The sequence below is a fragment of the Pleurodeles waltl genome, chromosome 9 (genome assembly GCF_031143425.1).
Source record: "Pleurodeles waltl isolate 20211129_DDA chromosome 9, aPleWal1.hap1.20221129, whole genome shotgun sequence".
Classification (NCBI taxonomy): Eukaryota; Metazoa; Chordata; class Amphibia; order Caudata; family Salamandridae; genus Pleurodeles; species Pleurodeles waltl.
Window position 1 is genome coordinate 966,392,837 of NC_090448.1, and position 23,920 is coordinate 966,416,756.

The following is a 23,920-nucleotide window of genomic DNA, read 5'->3' on the forward strand; positions in this document are numbered from 1 at the left end:
GCAAAAGAATAATACTAATTTATACATATATCTTTAAGATATTAAAGAATATTAAATCCATACTTCCCTATGTGGACTTAACTTTCGATATTTTGTCCCTCGATATTAGTATGCCACAATGTTTTTGATGTTGATATTCAGTAGTACAGTCCTTCTTAGGCAGATGTGCACTTAGCAAAGGTGCCATCTGTCACAATGAAGTGGGCCAGTGACTGAAGGGGGCTGTTCCATGCTGTGTGCTGTGATGGTGGAAGCAACATGTGAATGATACCTAAACAGAACGATGGATGTAGAGGGCTAACCAAAACCCATCTATACATATACAATTGTTTATTATGATTTTTTTTGGAAAACACAATGTTGATAAGGCAGCTATTTCTGTCTGTAAACCAGACCTAACAATGATTCCAAGATAGCTGCTCATACATCTGTACCCATGCATGAAAACAGGTAGCCATCTTTGACTGGTGTTTATTATAGTTTCCTAAAAAAAAATCAAAGAGAACAAGCACTGATACAACCAATAGCTTGACAGCCAATGCCAGACAACTTGCCGTTTTAAAATATGGAACTACTTAATATTGTATCCAAACATACTAGGATGGGATCCTCGCAGCAGCAGATCAAAACTACTATGACAACTTACAGAGCTGGAAAGTGCTAGGCAACGGGCATTTGTAGTTGGAAAAACGTACACACTTCGGCCACAGCTGCTGCCCTCACCTTCACCATGCTCATCCACAGGACAGAAACAGAGACTAATAAAGCCTGCAGTCTATAACAATTTTTTATTATTTTATTTTATTTTACTTTTACATGGCAGTGTATTTTTTGCTGCTTTTAAATTGTAGTGTAAAATGAATAATATGGCAGCATTTTCTTGAAAGACACTCTTAAGGGAAGAACCCTCATGTTACCTGTTTTTTTTTTAGATAATATGCATCTTTGAAATTCGATTTTAAGTGCTTCAATATTTCAAACATTTGAAAAGGTTGACCAAACTGCAGCAAAGTAAATTGTATTTAGTAAAAATTCCCAAGAATCTTCAAGTATTACAGTCACAATGCTTGGAACAGACTTATTTACAATGTTGTCTTGTCAATTCAAAAATTCACTGGTTGTACTGTACTACAGTCGCTTGAAGAGCATTTTTAATGTAGAACGCTTTGAATTTCTCCATGTATTCTTGATTTTAATTGAAAAATTCCAATCATATGTTTTCTTGAGCGAGTTAAAAATATCACCCCAATGGCAGCCTCCGCCTGCCTGCAGCAACTAGGGCAGTAGCTGGGTGTTGTGGAATTTCGTTTGTCATATGGCCTTGAATGTATAGGAATGTTGTAAGGAAGGAGGGGCAAAGATACTCCCTAGTTGATCTTGATTGCAGGTAATCATAGGATAAGTAGTAGAACGACATTAAGAATTTTGAAGAAACACCCAGCGAAACTAAGCAGAAAACCAAAATAGGAAACACGCTTATGAGAGTACATAGCAGTCTGTGTAGGCAAACTAAATTTCATGAGGTCTGGAATGGTATGATACCTGGATACTCGAAGGTCTGTCTGTTGTCAAGATGCAATGTTGAGTCACTAGGTTAAACGCTCGTCAATCATGTCATTCTGGTCAGAGTCAGAAACAAAAGTATTCAGTAGGTACTCAAATAAGGTCAAGCCAGGGTCTCAGCCAAAACTTTCTGTGGACTCATATTGGAATTATTGGAATTTGGGGACCCTAGCCTGGTCATTTTCGATAATTTGATCTGCAAAACAATACATAGAAAATAGAGAAACAAGCATTCATCAAACAAATATACAACTAATTAAATATTGCATTTAATTCACAAACAAATAGAAAGGAATCTAAAGGTTATTTTTAATGGAAAGGTTGAATCTTTTCTGCATGATACACCTGCACTGCTCCTATCAATCTATCTAAGGAAACTAACTTACCTTTTACCATCCGATTTAAAATACCTTGACATTTGCAGAATGTTTTAAAAGTTTCAATTGTACATTTTGCTTCTTTACTCATATGCACTTTATTAATCTGTTAATATTATTTAATTCTTTAAGCAGTCATGGACCCTCTGAGAAGACTTTGCAGACCTCCGGGGTACCTGAACACAGGTTAGAACCACTGGAATATCAATTGTGGCATTTTATATAATCTGAAACAGAAAGATGGCAGCCTGAATGATTCTGTCACATGATTGAGTACAGTTTCAAATGGTTGTGTTGATTTGGGTTTTCTGAATATCTATAAAAGATTAATTGCTCTACATTTACTCCTTCATGTATGTGGAGTGGTCGAGTGGATGACCCCATGAGTAGTGCAAATTGCTTTTGTACATTGTACAAACTCACCGTTGCCTGGTCTCCCATGGACACATACTGCATGAGCTATGCTAAGCACAGCAGCATTATGGGCCTGATTTTGACCCTGGCGGACGGCGGAGGCCGTCCGCCAAGGTACCGCCGCTGAATGACCGCACCGCGGTCAAAAGACCGCAGCGGCCATTTAGACATTTCCTCTGGGCCGGCGGGCGCTCTCCAAAAGAGCGCCCGCCGGCCCATAGGAAATGCCCCTGCAACGAGGACGCCGGCTCAGAATTGAGCCGGCGTAGTTGCAGGGGTGCGATGGGTGCAGTTTGCACCCGTCGCGTTTTTCAGTGTCTGCTTAGCAGACACTGAAATACTTTGCGGGGCCCTCTTACGGGGGCCCCTGCCGTGCCCATGCCGTTGGCCCATGCCAACAGGGGCCCCGCGGCACCCCCTACCGCCATCCTGTTCCTGGCGGGCGAACCGCCAGGAACAGGATGGCGGTAGGGGGTGTCAGAATCCCCCATGGCGGCGCAGCAAGCTGCGCCGCCATGGGGGATTCTAAGGGCAGCGGTAAACCGGCGGGAGACCGCCGGTTTGCCTCTTCTGACCGCGGCTGAACCGCCGCGGTCAGAATGCCCTGCAGGGCACCGCCGGCCTGTCGGCGGTGCTCCCGCCGACCCTGGCCCCGGCGGTCTTAGACCGCCGGGGTCAGAATGACCCCCTATGTGTATATTTTTCATTACTGAGGCCATTCTGTGCTTTAGTTGCAACCAGTGGCTGATAGAGTTGTTATTGTCATCATCACCATAGTTTAATGGATCCAAATCTGCTTACTTCAGCAGGTCACCAATAACTCTAATAGCCACGACTCCTAATATTGCTTAGCTGCTATTCTATACTTGAATCCACTTAGAGTCCTAATTATTTACACAGATTATTTTGTCGGTTCTTATAGTACGTTATTACTGTAAAACATTTACAGCTGCCCATGCAGGACCTTTTATACATTTAGTCACTGTTTGTTTCCAGGAAATGAAAGATGCACAGGTGACCCCAACAAATGGGCTAAAGCCTTTTTCAAGGTAGAAAATGCATGGCAGTCTTTGCACCAATGTTCTTGCACCCGGCTCCCCCATCTTTGGGGGCGACGTACATACAGCAGATCATGCCAGGCTGGGTGCCTAGGTGGGGGCGGAGGCGCAACGCATCTCCAAAGTCGCCAACAAGGGACACAGCAAGTATACCTTGGGCCAGCATGACGCCAAAAGCACTTCTAGTGCTTATGGATCGTGAAACATTTTGTGCTCGTCGGCCCTGCCCATAAAACGGGCCACGGGGCAGCAAGCAGGTCTTTTCACTCCTGCTCGCTGAGAGCCCCATCTCACCATTGCACACCTTGTACATTGAAATTGTTGTCTCACCTACCTCCCCATGGCAACAGAGTTTTAGGCGGTTCATGTTATCTTGGATGATTTGTCTTTGACTTTAGTGAATCTTGGTCTAACCATTTGTTTCCTGGCAGGTCAGATGCCACCGTCTTTAAAAGCACATTGGCATTTTGCAACTGTCTTGCTAACTTGATGTCTTTTAGAGGGAGGTCAAGTTTTATATTATTAAGTGCATTAGCGTGGCAGGGTGAGATCATAATTGGTGGGGCAATTCGGTTGACCTTTCTTTACCTAAGCATCACAGCAATGTCACCTGGCCCTCCAAGCAGTGCTGGAAGGGAATCGAATCGAGCATCCAGGGGAATGGGGACTGTGAGTGGTCGCTGGCATATGGCCCTAGTGACCAACTACCCACGCATGTGCAGTGGGCATGACGTCAGCACTGCCCTTGGGAGGAGGACTGAGGGGTGTAGGGGGTGCACCGAGGTAAGTATCCTAGCATGCCTCCTGCACAAAATTTGCCCCAGGGTTCTCCAATAAGGAGGGACCCACTCCAGGTCACTTAGAAGGTGGATCCGAGACCGGGTGACCCCAAGGCGACCAGTCATGACCTCATCTGCAGCCATTGAATTATGATATGCAGGAACATGGTTAGATAGTGTTAGGTAACCAGATATTTTAGCGTCTCTGTTAAGGCTCTACATCTGCACATGTAAATAAAGCTGTAAATACTAAGGGTTACTGCGTATAATATTGAAATGTTGAGTGATTTTAAAGTAATTGTTTTTTGTTTTGTCAAAACAAAATGTGGCCGCTGGTTTATGACTCCTGACCCCAAAGATGTGTGTATTATTGTTTATTATGAACGGGGAAACGTTGGAGGGGGGCTGATTATGGGACTGGGAGCAGAGGCCTCGGCAGTACCGGGCCGTATAAAGTTGTATTCACAGTTTCAAGATCTCTGGACAGGTTCCTTGATTCTCAAGAGAGTGTAATGACACCCTTAGCATTTGTATTTCTGAGTTACAAATATCAGCAGCAAAAGGAATACATATCATCAGTAGAAAGTGCAAAGAAGTGGTAGAAGTGCTAGACCTGGAGGAGAATTCAATACTACCATCAAATCCAGTTAGCAGACAAAGAACCACCATAGGAATTTCCGTCAGTGTCAGACATTGAAGGATTTTCCATTACCACTCACCCTGAAATCATGCCCTAAGGATTTTACACCTACTATGAATTATTTTTCTCCAACTGATGAGGTTTTCATTATCATGAGTTAGTGCTAGCAAAAGCTAGGAATTCAGACGAATTAAAGTCCAGTTCCAACCTGACATGCTAATTATAATACCAAAGTAAATAAACTAAATAAGGGTGGAGGCTTGGCTCCACTTCCAAAAAAAACGTCAGTCACGCAAATGTTCTGATTGACTTGTTTAGACTTTAAATATTCAGTACTTAAAAGTCAAACAATCAGCAACGGCGGTGTTGGTAACATTTGACAGACAGGGTGCAGTAAATGCAATTAGTTTTTGTTTGCATAGTTCAAGTGGGTAGGCCACATTCTTGCCAATTACCTGCAGCTAAGTCACCATATAATTAATAGTCTACATTTCTATGATATCATCTGCAAGTATTGGGTAAGTGAGAAGTACTAAATAAGAATATAAAAGTAGGTCAACTGTAGGAGTGCTGAATGTCAATAGAAAAGTAGGTCAACTGAAAAGTAGCACATGTTGCAACAACCTTCCATCACATGATGTTTGGAAATATATTCCAGTTTTGATACTTTTCCAGAAACTGCAGAACAGGAGCAGGGAATATTTATTTTTAAATATTATGATTAGTAATTAAATAATTCCTGTTGTAACTCTCCTTAAAATTGTGTCTTGCAGGACTTGTTACTCTTCTTTAGACATGCCACCATGACTGCTTCCTAGACCTACACCCTTTGAAGGTTGGGACCAAACTAGCCAGTCCACAGCATGTATGTTCACCAGCAATTTTGGAATATACTGTTCCTAGCAGCTTTACTTCAGCGTTCTACCATAAAATTGATGTTTTAATTTGGACCTCCACGTACATTGACTTGATATTATCAGCTACAACAATGGTAAATAGGTGAGAGTTCAGAATAGTTAATCTATACGTCCCCATGTATGTTTACCTTAATGTATTGGTAGTCAATATAAGTGGAGCTTGACATTTTTGAACACTGTATTGTGGCATACAGCCCTGCCCTCACCTTGATGCCTACTGTGCCTCAGAAACCCCACCACCCAATGTGCACTCTCTAGGGTTGACTTCAGCCAGAAACTTGCTTGGATACCTTTCTGAGCTCACCACCAAAATGAGTGGACTTTTGGCATCTCTGGAATAGAATCATCTGATGCTGCTGCCCATGGTGACATCTCCGGCTGTGGCCTAGTAGTATCCAGTATAGTTAGAAAACTGGAAAAACAACATGCAGACCGACTATTTGTATGTTCTTTTTGAAGATAATTACTATAGACAAGAAGGTAGTACTACAACTAACCTCCTCTTCTACATCTCAGTATTGGGTGGAGTCTTGTTCAAGGTCTCCTTTTCCTCCATCTTAAAAGGGCTTCCAGAAAGGGGTGGCAGTGATTGTTGCTTCTATGATAACTCTCAGTCTCCGGTTCACCATCTAAATGTGCAACAAATGAAAGGTGAAGTTAAAAGGAAATAACTACAACCTTCAATCGTCTTTTACGTGCATATAGCTACTCTCAAACCACGCATGTGTGCCAAGGACACCCAGAGACTTAAACCATAGGAATACGCTAGAAGCCACCAGCATGATTACCCAAGCCACAAGAATAACCACATGCATGCTTATACTGTTTTGTTCAATGGATTCTTTCCCAAGTTAGAGAAGTTCTTGTCAATAGGTCCTCAACCTGTATAATCTTATTTACTGAAGGTCTAAAATTTAGGCATAACTTTTGATGCTGACCTATCCTTTATCCATTTAAAATAGAATAATTCACAGCATGATGCTACTCTGGGGATCCTTTAACTGCTATACGTTGTATAGAACATTAATATTGTCCCACCTGTGGTGATGCCCACCTTATCTATTGGAAATAAAAGCTATGTTGGCTTACACACCAGTGTTACCTCCAATCTAGAGCATGCCCCAAACTATGTCACCCACAATAAATTTTGACTAAAGAACCCTGTTTGCTTTTCAGCAGCCATGATATGCCCTAGAGAGGCTGCCAATCAAAGCTCATGGAAAGTGCAGTTCATATTAATTTATTTGTGGGTGATTCATAAAGCGTAAAATTGTCGTCTTATAGTCACTTTAGGGCGCTTTGGTTTTTAGACTGCAAAGCCTTTAATAAGAATGCCAAATTCACCTCTTAAATGTTTTCCATTGGTAAAAACACCCAAGAAGAGTGCTTGTTTCCAGGCTTGTGCTTCCCCTCCCCTACCACCGAAAGTGTATTCAGTTCTTTCAAAAAAATAACTTCGTTTCCAGTGGATGGGAGCAGACGTTTTCAAATTTATGAAAAAAGTACTGAGTCGATCTTGAAATTATATTCATTCTGTTCTTCCCATAAAAAATAATTGCATTTGATGCATCTTCATTAAACTTCAACACAACTGCTAGTCTAGTCATTTAATCAATTGGAAAATATGTTTTTCCAAGATTATTGCACTTCGACAATTTTTTAATTCTTGATCAGCAAGCTTCACACATTTTAATCAATTAATACTGTCAGGGCAAAGCGTCTGCTACAGTGTTCTCGCAAAAGTTTTCTTAACTCAGATCTTACATTAACAAGATTTAAATATTAAACATTGCTGCATCATTAAGTTAAATTCTACATTTAACCTCTATTCATCTTTAGTTCTCGAAGCCATTCTCTATGCTCGTCTATTGAAGTTTACTCGTCTGACAGGGCCAGAGGCTCAGGTTATGTTTTATTTTCTGAGCATTCACAGCAGGCAATTGAAAGCTACAACACCCAGCAATAAAATGTCATAGTAACAACTAACACATGATCTAATTAACCAATCCCAATCAGCACATCAGTGCATAAGCATTTTCTCCATATCCATTAGTCCTCTATCTTTGCTGCTTGTAACAGCTAAGAGCACTACCTTTCCATTATTTTGATATTTTAATATTATTATATTGAATATCATCTACTTATTACTGACTTTACCTGCTGGATATGAAGCACATGTCCTACGAGTGGCATCTGCCTTACTACAGAGCCCAGATGTGAGCAGATGCGCTGTGTACTGAAGAACCTGAGGTGCAACCACTACCACAGTATTAGCATGCAGTGTTCATATTTGAGCAGCACACACACAAAGTAGAGTGAGGGGCCACACCAGCCTGATATAGGTGCCCCTGCCCCCCACCCCCCATGGGAACAATCCCACTCCTCTATAAATAACTGGGGGACAGCTCCCCGAGGGCAACCACTGCACTCCAAGAGAAGCAATGCTCACTTAGGAGCAGTCCCCTATATACTTCTGCCTCCTCCATCATTGGACTGAAGGTCGGCCATTTTAGGAATATGCGCCTGTGTGCATTTCAAACACAGGAGAGGGTCATAAAAACCCAAAAGCCAGACTCCATTTTCTCTAGGCCAAGAATTCATTTCCTGCTCGATCATTGGCATGTTTAACTTTGACCTAAATATCATCTGTCCTTATTCTTCAAAGAACCTGTCAAAGTGTTTACTCATCGAGACAATGTGTAGGAAAGTCCCCTCTTTTTAGCATGGTTACCACCACTTTTTGCCTGATGTCAGTGTGCTTAGATCGTTTTCACTGGGATCCTACTAACCAGAACGCCAGTGATTGTGCTCTATCCTCCAAATTTAGTTGATTTGGTACTTCTTACGCCCCACAATTGGCATGACCCCAGTAAGTCCCTAGTATATGGTTCCTAGGTGCACGGGGCATTGGTACACCAGGGGTCCCCCATGAGCTGCAGCATATATTATGCCACCCATGGGAGCCCATGCAATCTGTGTCTGCAGGCCTACCATTTGCAGCCTGCTTGAAAAGATGCATGCACCCTTTCACTGCTAGTCACTACTCCAAGTCACTGTAAGTCACCCCTATGGTATGCTTTTCCAGCCCAAAAGGCATGGTGCAGGTCCCTGTGTGTGTGTGGGCACCCCTGCATGAGCAGAGATGACCCTCACAAACTCCAGTTCCAATCCCCTGGAATTCATAAGTGCGGGGAAGCCATTTTAGCTATGTACTGGCCACAGGTCACTACCTACGGTCCAGCTACATAATGGTAACTCTGAACCTAGGCATGTTTTGTATCAAACATGTCAGAATCATACCCCATTACTGATGACGGTATTGGTGGCATGATTCCATGCATTCTGAGGGCTCCTTAGGACACCCCAGTATTGCTTCTACCAGTATTCCAGGGTCTGTGAGCAGCCCATGCTGCTGCAGCTCCTCAAACAGGATTCTGCCCTCCTGCTGCTTGACCAGTTCAAGCAGGGGAAGGCAGAACAAAGGATTTCCTGTGGGAGAGGGATACTACCTCCTCTCCTTTTGGAAATAGATGTTATAGGGCTGGGGAAGGTTAGCCTCCCCACGCCACCTGTTGGCTTTGAAGAGCACATGTGGTGCCCTCCTTGCATAACCCACTTTGCACCAGTGCAGGGTCCCCCGGTCCCAGCTCTGGCACTAAACTGGACAAAGGAAAGGGAAGTGACCACTTCCCTATCCATCACCACCCCAGGGGTGCTGCCCAAAGCTCCTCCCGGTGGCTATTGGTTCTGTCATCTTGAAATCAAGATGTGTAGAGGCACCTGGGAGCATCTGACTGTCTAGGTAGCTGATGTCAGCAGAGTGACTAAGCCCCTTTTTGGGCTATTTAGGGACTCCCTTGCGGGTGGGTTCACATGCAAAATTCCACCAAGACTCCTCTGCAAAGACTTCTTCTTCTCCAGGTCACTGGAACTGCTGCTGGAGTTAACAAGAATTGAACAAGACTGCAACACAGAAACAACCTCTCCTTGCAACATTGTTTCCACGGCTCCTGTCAGCGACTTACAACATTTCCACAGCTGTGCATCCTCTGGGGTCAGCAAGACTTCTGCTGCACCAAGGAAGCAAGAAGGAATCTCCCTTGGAGTGAAGGAGTCACTCCCCTGCACACGCAGGCACCTAAGGCAACAACATCTGGCTGGTGGGATCTGCTCTCCTCTGGACTTGGGAAGATTCTCCAACGCAGGGGATGGTTCTGAGGGGTCCTCTGGGTCCTCTATGCCTTCTGTACAACTTGGGAGACAGTGAGCCCTTACGTCTTCCTCCAAGACAGAACCCCTGTGCACTGTGTCTGTTGTAGAACCAAGGCTTGTTGACACCTGCTCCAAGTGATCTTCAAGCTCCAAGTAGCCCTGGCTCCCACCACTACACCTCTGCAAAGGCAGTCTCCTCTCTGGTGCTCCAGCGATGTGGGACTCCTCTTCAGTTGTGCTGAATGGGCCTCACTGTGACTCACTGTGCCTGCTGCCAGCGGGTTGCTTGTGGGAACTGCTTTTTACCTGTGTACTTACCTATGCTTCTGCTAGCTGATTTGTCTACTCACGCTCATCCCAGACTTTCCTCCAAGGGTCGAGTTCCCAGGACTTTGCTGGTCCTCTTCAGCTCTGCAAATCTCCAGCAGCTCCAGTTGCATTGGCTTGTGCTAGTTGGTGGTCCTCCTGACCACTGACCTGTCTGTAATCCGGGGACCAACAAGTGACAGCTCCTACGTGACTTCAGGGACTTCTCTGCAGCTCTTGGACTCCGCAGCTGGGCTTCCTCCATCACAATCAACCCAGATCATCACAAACAGAAAGGTGGGCATTGCCTCCTGCCCCACCTGTACAGTCCTGCATGGATTGGACTCTATACCCTTCTTTTACATGTCCTCTTCATCCAGAATCCACCATTGGGTTCCACCGGCCTGGTCCTGCTTTTGCAATATTCTATTTACGAGACCCCATGTTTGCCTATGGGACCACCAGGTAACTCACCTCTTCTCTCCTGGTCACTGGTGGTCGTCTAGATACTTACCTCTTGGGGTTCCACTCTCTCCCTGCACTTGGCTGACTACTCCATATCCTCTGGTGGGGTACCCATTCTTGAATTCCACTTTTTTAGTACATGGTATGGCCCCCCTATAGGGCCCTTGCTATTTTATGCTATTTTCTAATACTTACCTGTGTATATTTTGTGTGTACTTACCTCCAGAAGGGAATTTGCATATAGTAATCTAGTTTGGTGGTCCTCTACTAAAGTACCTTTATTTGTGCAACACTGTGTGGTTCCTCTAATGTGTGATAAGTTACTGTGTGACTACTGTGGTATTGCAAGTGCTTCACATTCCTTCCTAGGTCAGTCTTGCCTTCTCACCACAGCTACCACTAGAGAGCCCTGGCTACCTGGACACTGTAACACTATCTTATAAAGGGTGCCTGGACCCAGGATAAGGTGTAAACCCATAAGTGTCCACCACACTCTGGGCCAGCCTCCTACACAATGTATTGGACAAAACACCTAATGCGACATCAGTCTGGGACAAGTTTCTTGTTTTCTCTATTTGAAGGTCAAATAGTGAATATTACATACACAATGTAGTCTGAATTGATGCACTTTTGCCATACTGGTTTATACTGATTTGTCTTAAGACTATCATATTGGTGCATACAGGTTGTGTATGAACATTAATGGTAATTCCCCCAAATTCCCCTTGTAAGGTAAAGGTCAAGGGCCAAGACTAAAAAAACCTCCATAAAGTGTGCACCGAGACAGAGAGGTACTTTGCCCCAGATTATCGCAAGAGATCCTGCCAGTGATCCTAACAGGGGCTGCCATACTGCCATAGCATCTATTCTTATGCTGAGAGCTGGTAATGAGCCGATTCCAAGTGAAGGTGAGCCCAGCTGTTGTGTGTTCTTCATCTGGGGGAACACTTTTTCTCAGCTTTCTGATAACTACAGCTTCTTGCTATAAACAGGTATGCAGTGAGCTAAATCCCACAAAACTCTAGATGCAAGTTAAGCTACTCCATGCTTTAATAATCTAGAGCCTAGATGTAATCTTTAGGGCATTAGGTTGCCAAATGACCATCCAACCATGTTAGAGCAACTTTTGCTTCCTCATACTAGATAGGGCCAACAGTGCCTATTTCCCCTGTTAGGAATGTTTAAATCAGCTCAAAGAGAAAATATACTTCACTGTTCACAATAACACTGTGAGATAGTGATATGGCTAAAGATCACGCTTATGTCAGGCAGGCCTGTGTATCTGAGTCCTTTGGAATGGATCTAGGCATTGCTGCTATGCTATGCTGGACATGTCTATATCCATGTCAGTAGAAGCAGCCACAACCAAGATCCTTCAAGAAAATAGAGGACTCCCAATGTGACCCCTTTAGGCTCTGAAGGTGCACCAGGCTGACTTATGCTGTGGGTGCAGGTGAATCGCCAAAAGGAAATCAGGTTTCCAAGCTACACAAAGAAAGATGAGCCCCTTCGATAAGCTGTGAAAGGCTTTCCAGAAAGCAAGGGATGACCAAGGGGGCAGAATTGCTGGGCACATCATTATCTTTTCACCAAGCAGAGACATTGATCAAAATCAGCTTTTCGGCCAGTACACGAGGGACACGTATGCTGTGACATTGGATGACTCAGATCAGAGGTACAAAAGATCAAAGGACTGGTATCCCTTGATGGGACCAACCCATACCTTAGACACAAATGGGCAAGCCATCCGAAGGACTGATATTTGAGAAGGACCTCTTGATCCTAAAGATATAAGAGATCCTTGTTCTTCAGAGAGTCAGCCAACCCCCAAAGTGACCTGCTACCTACAGCAAAGACTTTGTCAATCTCAGGACAAGGAAGTGAAGAACGGGCTGAGGGTGGAATGCCTGCGACCGTCCACAGAATGTAAACTGCAAGCCACACCAGAGCTTGGCAACAAAATGGTGACATTCCTGGGGAAGCTGATCAAACACTCTAAAAGGGGGTAGGTCCTGGTGCTCCTGATAAGACAATGTTGGACATCGCATGGCCCTAGCAAAGATTTGGGAGATGACAGAGGTGGCCAAGGGATCTGGAGAGCAAATTCACCCTCAGATCCTTTCAGGTTTGGCACTGCACATGATTTGCATGCTGGGCAATGTGAACTGTGCCTTGCTCGTAGATCACACATGTTCAATCCTGAGGCTGAGACTTGATAACAAGTTTGGGAGAATTAACCTCCATGGAGGTGGGAGGTGAAGCCAAAGATAACTTATTTAGTGAGCCCCTATCAAGGACATATCAAAATTTGTCCAGGTCTCTACAGCAGCTGAAAGGGTTTTTACACTGATCCTAGATCAAATCAAAGTTTCAAGGTGATCAAGGCCCCAGAATAGCAGACTCCATTCTCCACTCCAAGTTCAACAGGAGTCAAACTGGCAAAGGTGTCTGCAGAGGAGCCTTTAAGTCTCGAGGTAGATTTAAATATTCTTGCCTAGTAAAACTGGGCAATCAAATTGCATAATTCTTTCACAGATGGCAGGAGATTTCATCAGAAGCATGGGTCCTTCAGACTGTGAAGTGGTGAAAAATAAAGGTTTAGAGCTCCCCATTTCCGATAGTACTTCTGAACCCCATAGCTTTCTCTGAGGATATAGAGAAACTGATGGATCAGGAAATACTAAACCCAGAGGCCAGAGGGTCAATTGAAAGACTTTTTCTTCACCCATGATGGTTCCTAAACAATACCTTCTTGGTGAAGAGAAAGGCAAGGGAGTTAGATCAGTCATTAATGAAAGAGAATTCAATGGGTGGCTGGTACACAGGCATTTCAAGATGAAGGGTATCCCTTTTCAAAGGGATCTCCTCAGACAAGAAGGTTGGATGATTTGTCTTGACCTGAAGGAAGCCTTCTTGTCAGTCACTGATTTTTCTCCATACTGATATTTCCTTCAGTTTGTTTGGTGAGACCAAGTAAGGGAGTACACTGAACGTTTGTTCGTTCTTTGTTCTGTCCCACATTGCTTCTCAAAGCTTCTCAGAATTGTAATAGTCAGGTTGCAGATTGTGAGGTTCAGTCACTATTTTCTGTTCACTAATCTGCACATCACATATACAAATATATAATGTGTGTTGTTCATGCTAAGTTAGCCATTGTTAATGTAGGCCTGAGTTTAAAGTAACCACGGTAACCTGAAAATGTGCTTTTGGCTGCTGGGTCCTTTCTCTCTTTTCCTTGTTTCAGAAGCCACGCTGGATTAGTTCACGCTAATTAGATCGTTGCAAAATGTTTTGGTTTCCGTGAGAACTGATTATTTGTATGCATTCCATAGAGAGTGAATAGTGGATTTTTACAACTGCACCAGGGACAAGCTGACAGATGTATCTTGTTGTAGATATCACTTTCATAGCGTGATGGATGGTAAGAGGGTTGATGCCTGATCTTATGAAATATTTGACCCTGATTGGTCTTGTCTCCTTAAGAACTGAGGGGGGTGTTGCATACTGTCAAGAAATGTTTTAATTGTGCATTGCTGAGCTAGTTTGATTCAGGTATCCCTTCCCGCGCTCTTGAGATCAGATGCCTTATTTGCTCCTGCACAGAGAGTTAGGGGGTTATTACAACTTTGGAGGAGGTGTTAATCCGTCCCAAAAGTGACGGTAAAGTGACGGATATACCACCAGCCGTATTACGATTTCCGTAGGATATAATGGACTCGTAATATGGCTGGTGGTATATCTGTCACTTTACAGTCACTTTTGGGACGGATTAACACCTCCTCCAAAGTTGTAATAACCCCCTTAGACTCCTGCGCAAATCCATTCTTATTTAACTAATTAAATTTTTATTTGGTTCTGGCTTTAGAGGCTTTTATCGCTGACACCTTCTACTCTATTTCCCCCATTCAGTTTGCTTCTCAGTTTAGCAGCCTTTTCTCGATTTGCTAATAGCTACTGTAAGAAATTGTGTTGATGGTTGACTAAGGTGGGAGCCCTGGTCAAGCAGTAACCACAATCACTGTCAGGGTGAGGCACAAACCAACTCTAAATTAGCCTGTGCTCAACCGTCTGGTAGCTTGGGACAGAGCAGTCAGGCTTAACTTAGAGGCAATGGGTAAAATATTTGTGAAACACTTCAAACAGAAATTAAGTGAAAACACCACACTAAAAGGATCCCATGCCAATTTAGAAAAACTGAAATTTCTTTAATAAATTAAACAAGACCAAAACAACAACAATTTAATCAGTAGAATGAAAGATATGCCATTTTAAAGTTTTTAGTGAATATGGCACCAAAAAGCAAAAAGTGCCAACTGTGGCAATCTGGTCACGCCAGACAGGGAAAAAGTCACAAGTTCAGGCCAACTGCAATGGTGCGTGGGTCAGCTACAAGGACCCAGTTAGGCCTCCTGAAAACAGTACCTTAAATTCTGGTTTACAGATTGTTGTGACGATCCGCGTTAAAAACGCATCACACACTTGAAGCAATGCACTAGTTCCGAGATGCAGCGGTGGTGCTAGGTCCTGCATCATCACTAAGGATCCCATCAACAAGGGCTTGCAATACAAAGGCTGTCATTGAGGCTGTGTCATGCAGCTGAGGTGATGTGTCAGTTCCGAGGAGCGGTGAGTCTGCGATGCGTAGTCCAGCATTGTCATTGTGGCTGCTGTCAACAAATTATGCATAGGCCTGCACCGAGGATGTGTTATGCATTGCGGCTCCGATGGACTGTGATACAACACAGGCTTTTGCAACAGGTCCAATCCACGCAGCAGCAATGATTCATCGGTTCTGCTCGGGTTTGCAGAGCAAAGGAGATGCGTCAGTTCCCCTCAATACATAGAGCCTGGCAAAGCACCTTACACCCACTTCCAAAAGTTCAGGACTGGGGTGGCACCACTTGACCGGGAAGATTCACAGATGGCAGAGTCCAGGTGCAAGGTTGTTGAAAGCCTGTTGTGTCCCTGACGCTTCAGATCAGAAGGATTCTGGGTTCAATAGTTGCAGGTTGAGCCCTTCTCACTCAGGCAAGAGGGCAGCAGGTCAGCACAGCAGGACAGCAGTGCTCCAGAGCAGCAGTCCAGCAGAGTGGCAGTCCTTAAAAGCAGCATAGCAGTCTTTCCTCCTGGCAGAGTATCCACAGGTCCATAAGTGCATTGAAGAGTTGGTGTCTGAGGTGCAGTAGTGATACACAGTTGTGCCTTTGAAGTGGGGAGAAGCTTCTAGAGGCATTTCTTTGAAGTGCACCGGGACCCTGCCTTCCTGCCCTGGCTTCAGACTAACTACAGGGGGGTATGCAGCCCTTTCTGTGGAGGCAGGATACAGCCTATTCAAGTGTAAGTATAAGTGGAGCTAGATCCAGCTCCTCACGCCCATTAAGTCATACCTAAGCTGCCATTGTTTGTGGCTGTCTAGGGGGAATACACAGAGTCCAGCTGCTGTTAAATACACCCAGTCATGTGACCAGAGACATTCTGCAGGCACCAAATGATTAAGGCAAGAACGTGCCAACTTTAAAAAAAATGGCATTTTCAGAATTGAATTTTTAAATCTTATTCCACTATAAGTTAGGATTTGCAATTGTGATTCCAGAGACACCAAAACTTCATGGATTTATTTGCCTTCTGGCAGACCATGGCCTACCCTAGTGTTGTCTTATATGCATTAAAAGGGAGGGTTTAGGCCTGGCAAAAGGTTTATTTTACCAGGTCAAAACGGCAGCTTAAAACTGCACACACAGGCTCTGCATTGACAGGCCTGAGACATGTTTAAAGGGTCACTTAACTGGGTGGCACAATCAGTGCTGCAGGCCCATTAGTAGCATTTATTTTAGAGGTCTTGGTCACATTTAGTGCACCTTACTATTGACTTATAATTAAATTAAGTACACCAATTGTGGATAAGACAACATTACTATGTTTTTAGAAGAGAAAGCACAAGCACTTTAGCACTGGTTACAGGGGTAAAGTGCATGGATTCCTAATACTAGCAAAAACAAAGTCAGAAAAATGAAGGAGGAAGGCAAAAAGTTGGGTGGAAGACCATCCTAGTGCTGACAGGTCTACACAGGGTGTTTTTAGAGCTCCTAAAAAACAAGACCATGCATGGTGTGAGTAACAGAGCCAGCATGATTGTTGTTCATTAACAATAGCTACCACCAAGCATTACTTTATTGTTTGTTGTTTGTTGTTTCTTGAAATTCAAAACCTCCAGGTTTTATTTGAGATATTTTTTTGTAATACAATTTGTGTTTCATGCATTTTATTATGTTATCAGTTAAGAAATTGTGTGGACATTAATTAATACTTCAAGTTGTGGTACGGGATATGGTATTTGATTATGGTGTTGTAAAGATGTTTAATTGTAGTGCATTCATTAGCGCGACTTTAGACTAGTTTTGTTTGGTTTTATTCATTGTGCTGAGGTACTAGTTGTTAGCTTTAGTCAGAAGGTGTTACCAATTGATCATTTTTGTACTTTTGTTATAATGTTTAGTTGCAGTGTGGTTATTGGGTGATGTCTTTAGTTGTGATTTGGTGTGAATTCAAATTCTTGGCTGTGTTATGTGTGTTTGTTGGATTTTCTGCAGCTGTTGTATACTACTTTAGCCTTACATTATAATTCTGGGTGTGGACTGGTGCTGTTGTCATGTGGGAACTAGTTGATAACTTGTTTATACAGTGACTATTATTGGCATGCGGTTGTGGCCCAGATGTTCAGGTTTCATGTGGTAATTTGTTATGTTGTTTTATTTCTGGCACAATACCTGACTAAAGGGGCAAGGGACCACACCTCTATGTTACAGGCTTTCTTTGGCCTTCAAAGTCATCTTTATATGAGCGGCTCAAAACAAACTGGTCCAGTGTCCCCGTTGGATATAAACCAAAGGCCTGATTTATACTTTTTCAGCGCCACATTTGCGTCATTTTTTTACGCAAAAGCTTACAAAATATAATTGAATTTTGTAAATTTGTGCCACTTATGTGTCAAAAAATGACGCAAATGGGGCGCTAAAAAAATCAGGCCCCAAGGTACATAATGAAGGCCATAGTCTGATTTTCGATGGGTCTGACTTATTAGTCGGATAATGTTTATATTCTGCTTGGGCAGAGAGGCCCTGTAGGTTAAATGTCTTAAACAACTATTCTGGGAGGACCCTTCCCCCCGAAAGTTTAATTATTTTAATGCAGACATCCGCCTTATTTTTCCTTGTAGGTTTCCCTTATGTTTGTGTGGTTTTCGCCTTAACCATGAATTTTACTTTAAGATTTGATATTATCTTTAGAAAGTACAAGGATAGCCCTTTACGTTGGATAAAACGTGGGATGCAAAATAAATACTTATAAATAAGAAACAATGAAAGCAAGGGCTTTAGAATCCATGCATTTAACAATTCAGTACCTCACAACGAGGTAAAGTTTGAAACATGCAATGAAGTGAGTTTAAATTGTTAAACATACATAGGGAGTTTCCAAGAAAGAAGCATGACTACCATACAAACAAATGCTGTCCTATCAGCTGCTGAAACGTTCCAACGAAAAGCTACACCATAGAGCTAGAAGAAGGGACAGTGTTGAACCTTGGGAAGCCTCACACCTGCGCTATCCATTAAACATGGTTTTCAAACACACTAAAAACGCTTAGTAATATTAGAGTAATATGGTTATTTGATAATCCATGAAGAACAGACATCTGAACGTAAATCAGCGGTCAGCTCGACCAGATCCAGGTTATCCCAGTGTAAAATAATGTACCAGAATTTAGCTGTGCTAATAATGCCTTATTTTTTTACTTTCTTATATGTGAAATCCAACAGACATTTGTAATAATGGAGAATGAATACACACGTTCTATGCTTCTTCCTTTGAAGACTGTCCAAAATACACATTTGTGCAGCTTCAGGAAGCCCCAGAGATTTTCAGCATCTCTAAAAGAGTCCAGCACCCGACTGAATTAGATTTGATGGTCAGTGGCACAAGTGACAGACAGACTGAAAGGACACATTCAAAGACTTCCAAATTCACACAACCACTGAGAATTTATTTTTGTAGAATAAAAGTTCCACAGTCCTTCTGCAGTGTTATTAAGTGAAAATGTTTATATGAAAAGATCAGAGAAATATTTCATGAATTTCTTTTAGTATAAGTAGCATAGATTTACTGTATTTAACTCCACAAATATATAGGTTAGTTATATATTACCTTCTGTTGTTACCCAGTAGGTAGTTATATAAGGGCCAACTTTTCCCATAGACAATGTGCTTTTGTTTTGCTAATAACTTTGGCGCAGTTTGACGAATATTCACGACATTTTCGAAAGAAGGTTGCCACTAGCTTTAGTTGCTGTTTAAAAAGTTTGTGGGTGATTCATCAAGCAAGGGCCGGGGTAAGTGGAGGGTCCCAAAAACCTTTTCCCTATGCAGTGTCTTTGGGGATTTTAGATATGGCTATAGTTCGAACCGCTAAACAGAATTACACAATATTTGGCAGAAAGCTAGATCTTGCTCTACAGAGTCCTTTGTGTAATTTGGTGTAAATCTGTCCAGTAGTTTCAGAGTTATTAAAGATAAAAAAATATAGATATTTAGCAGGGCCAGACTGGGAAGCCAAAGCAGCCCTGGCAAATTTTGTCAGACCAGTCTCCATAGGGTGCATAGCAAGCAAGCCGGAATGCTACAATGGGGCTGGCGGGGTTCTTCCGTCTACAAGAAAAGTTTGGTAAAAATAGCAAACATAGTGCATTCTGCAGCATATTTTTATAATATATTCAATTGTATTTGTTTTTAAAGCATAGGAAATGATGACCTTACAGTGCACCAGGATATGGCAATCTTTATTGGGGTTCTTCACTGACTCTCTCAACATCACCCTCTAACAGTGCCTCTCATCTCTCCATAGCCCATCCCCATATGTATTCCATTTGTTTTATAGTTCCTCTCCTACCAACATAGGGTGCTGGAGCACTTTACATCACACACATATACAGAAACAATGAATCATATGTATGTAAATCAGTGTATAGAAAATGTTGACAAAGTGAACTTCAAGGTGTAGGATTCACACGCCATTCATAATGGTAGGCATTTATGAGAGTGCTTGGTCTGGAGATGTATAAACTTATGATTCAGAATGTAACACATTGGTTAGCATTGACTTTAGTAATAATTAAATTCTACTTTTTAGCAAAATTAGGATAATCAAAGACTGGTAAAAAACATAACTTTCTAGCCTGCACCATGCAGGTTGCATGCAGCTCTTTGCTAGCAGCTCATAGCTCACTGTGCTAGATTACGATTGTAACTTATGAACTGCACAGTGTAGGAGGCTGGACTGGCTTGTAGTGAGTACCAAGGGGTACTTGCACCTTGCACCAGGCCCAGTTATCCCTTATTAGTGTATAGGGTGTCTAGCAGCTTAGGCTGATAGATAATGGTAGCTTAGCAGAGCAGCTTAGGCTGAACTAGGAGACGTGTGAAGCTACCACAGTACCACTTAGTGTCATATGCACAATATCATAAGAAAACACAATACACAGTTATACTAAAAATAAAGGTACTTTATTTTTATGACAATATGCCAAAGTATCTTAGAGTGTACCCTCAGTGAGAGGATAGGAAATATACACAAGATATATATACACAATAGCAAAAATATGCAGTATAGTCTTAGAAAACAGTGCAAACAATGTATAGTTACAATAGGATGCAATGGGGAAACATAGGGATAGGGGCAACACAAACCATATACTCCAAAAGTGGAATGCGAACCACGAATGGACCCCAAACCTATGTGACCTTGTAGAGGGTCGCTGGGACTATTAGAAAATAGTGAGAGTTAGCAAAATAACCCTCCCCAAGACCCTGAAAAGTGAGTGCAAAGTGCACCAAAGTTCCCCTAAGGACAAAATAGTCGTGTTAGAGGGAAAATGCAAGGAAAACACAAATCAGCAATGCAACAACGATGGATTCCTGACTGAGGGTACCTGTGGAACAAGGGGACCAAGTCCAAAAGTCACAAGCAGCTCGGAGATGGGCAGATGCCCAAGAAATGCCAGCGGTTGGTGCAAAGAAGCTCTTACTAGACTGAAGAACTGTGAATACTGCAGGAACGACAAGGGCTAGAGACTTCCCCTTTGGAGGATGGATCCCCCACGCCTTGGAGAGTCGTGCAGAAGTGTTTTCCCGCCGGATGGACGCCAACAAGCCTTGCTACACGCAAATCGTGCGTTTGGCGTTTTTGGACGCTGCTGGGGCCCAGGAGGGACCAGGAGGTCGCAAATTGGACCTGCAGAGAGAGGGGACGTCGAGCAAGACAAAGAGCCCTCACTGAAGCAGGTAGCACCCGGAGAAGTGCCAGAAACAGGCACTACGAGGATGCGTGAAACTGTGCTCGCCGAAGTTGCACAAAGGAGTCCCACGTCGCCGGAGACCAACTTAGAAAGTCGTGCAATGCAGGTTAGAGTGCCGTGGACCCAGGCTTGGCTGTGCACGAAGGATTTCCGCCGGAAGTGCACAGGGGCCGGAGTAGCTTGCAAAGTCGCGGTTCCCAGCAATGCAGCCCAGCGAGGTGAGGCAAGGACTTACCTCCACCAAACTTGGGCTGAAGAGTCACTGGACTGTGGGGGTCACTTGGACGGTGTCGCTGGATTCGAGGGACCTCGCTCGTCGTGCTGAGAGGAGACCCAAGGGACCGGTAATGCAGCTTTTTGGTGCCTGCGGTTGCAGGGGGAAGATTCCGTCGACCCACGGGAGATTTCTTCGGAGCTTCTGGTGCAGAGAGGAGGCAGACTACCCCCACAGCATGCACAAGCAGGAAAACAGTCGAGAAGGCGGCAGGATCAGCGTTACAGAGTTGCAGTAGTCGTCTTTGCTACTATGTTGCAGGTTTGCAGGCTTCCAGCGCGGTCAGCGGTCGATTCCTTATCAGAAGGTGAAGAGGGAGATGCAGAGGAACTCGGCTGAGCTCATGCATTCGTTATCTAAAGTTTCCCCAGAGACAGAGACCCTAAATAGCCAGAAAAGAGGGTTTGGCTACCTAGGAGAGAGGAAAGGCTACTAACACCTGAAGGAGCCTATCACAAGGAGTCTCTGACGTCACCTGGTGGCACTGGCCACTCAGAGCAGTCCAGTGTGCCAGCAGCACCTCTGTTTCCAAGATGGCAGAGGTCTGGAGCACACTGGAGGAGCTCTGGACACCTCCCAGGGGAGGTGCAGGTCAGGGGAGTGGTCACTCCCCTTTCCTTTGTCCAGTTTCGCGCCAGAGCAGGGGCTAAGGGGTCCCTGAACCGGTGTAGACTGGCTTATGCAGAATTGGGCACATCTGTGCCCAACAAAGCATTTCCAGAGGCTGGGGGAGGCTACTCCTCCCCTGCCTTCACACCATTTTCCAAAGGGAGAGGGTGTCACACCCTCTCTCAGAGGAAGTTCTTTGTTCTGCCATCCTGGGCCAGGCCTGGCTGGACCCCAGGAGGGCAGCTGCCTGTCTGAGGGGTTGGCAGCAGCAGCAGCTGCAGAGAAACCCCAGGAAGGGCAGTCTGGCAGTACCAGGGTCTGTGCTACAGACCACTGGGATCATGGAATTGTACCAACAATGCCAGGATGGCATAGAGGGGGCAATTCCATGATCATAGACATGTTACATGGCCATATTCGGAGTTACCATGGTGAAGCTACATATAGGTAGTGACCTATATGTAGTGCACGCGTGTAATGGTGTCCCCGCACTCACAAAGTTCAGTGAATTGGCTCTGAACAATGTGGGGGCACCTTGGCTAGTGCCAGGGTGCCCTCACACTAAGTAACTTTGCACCTAACCTTTACCAGGTAAAGGTTAGACATATAGGTGACTTATAAGTTACTTAAGTGCAGTGTAAAATGGCTGTGAAATAACGTGGACGTTATTTCACTCAGGCTGCAGTGGCAGGCCTGTGTAAGAATTGTCAGAGCTCCCTATGGGTGGCAAAAGAAATGCTGCAGCCCATAGGGATCTCCTGGAACCCCAATACCCTGGGTACCTCAGTACCATATACTAGGGAATTATAAGAGTGTTCCAGTAAGCCAATGTAAATTGGTAAAAATGGTCACTAGCCTGTTAGTGACAATTTAGAAAGAAATGAGAGAGCATAACCACTGAGGTTCTGATTAGCAGAGCCTCAGTGAGACAGTTAGTCACTACACAGGTAACACATTCAGGCACACTTATGAGCACTGGGGCCCTGGGTTACCAGGGTCCCAGTGACACATACAACTAAAACAACATATATACAGTGAAAAATGGGGGTAACATGCCAGGCAAGATGGTACTTTCCTACACAACCCCCCCCCCCAAACGAAGGACAATAAGACTAGCCATTACCTGATGAGTCTTCATTGTCTAAGTGGAAATATCTGGAGAGTCCATCTGCATTGGAGTGGCTACTCCCAGGTCTATGTTCCACTGTATAGTCCATTCCCTGTAGGGATATGGACCACCTCAACAATTTAGGATTTTCACCTTTCATTTGTTTTAGCCAAAGTAGAGGTTTGTGGTCTGTCTGAACAATGAAGTGAGTGCCAAACAAGTATGGCCTCAACTTCTTCAGAGCCCAGACCACAGCAAAGGCCTCCCTCTCAATGGCAGACCAACGCTTTTCTCTAGGGGTCAACCTCCTACTAATAAAAGCAACAGGTTGATCCTGGCCCTCAGAATTAAGTTGTGATAGGACTGCCCCTACTCCTAATTCAGATGCATCAGTTTGGACATAGAATTTTTTAGAGTAACAAGGGCTTTTCAGGACAGGTGCAGAGCACATGGCCTGCTTCAGCTCCTCAAAAGCTTTCTGACAGTTTGCTGTCCATAATACCTTTTTAGGCATTTTCTTGGATGTGAGGTCATTAAGAGGGGCTGCAATGGAGCCATAGTTCTTAATGAACCTCCTGTAATACCCAGTGAGGCCTAGGAAGGCTCTCACCTGAGTCTGAGTGGTAGGGGGAACCCAATCAATAATAGTTTGGATTTTCCCCTGAAGTGGTGCAATCTGTTCCCCACCAACAAGGTGTCCCAGATAAACCACCTTACCCTGCCCTATCTGGCACTTTGAAGCCTTGATAGTGAGGCCTGCCTTTTGCAGAGCCTCCAAAACTTTCCAAAGGTGGACCAGGTGATCATCCCAGCTGGAGCTAAAGACAGCTATATCATCCAAATATGCTGC

The 23,920-nt window shown here is 44.0% G+C and overlaps 1 long non-coding RNA gene across 1 annotated transcript in view; it reads left to right on the forward strand.

Annotated features, from left to right (window-relative positions):
- LOC138258747 (uncharacterized) overlaps window positions 1–23,920 on the forward strand; it is an 87,907-nt gene that overhangs the window by 15,675 nt on the left and 48,312 nt on the right. Inside the window, exon 2 of the long non-coding RNA XR_011198545.1 lies at window positions 2,073–2,126. This is a non-coding gene — a long non-coding RNA (uncharacterized lncRNA). The remainder of the gene's footprint in view (window positions 1–2,072; window positions 2,127–23,920) is intronic.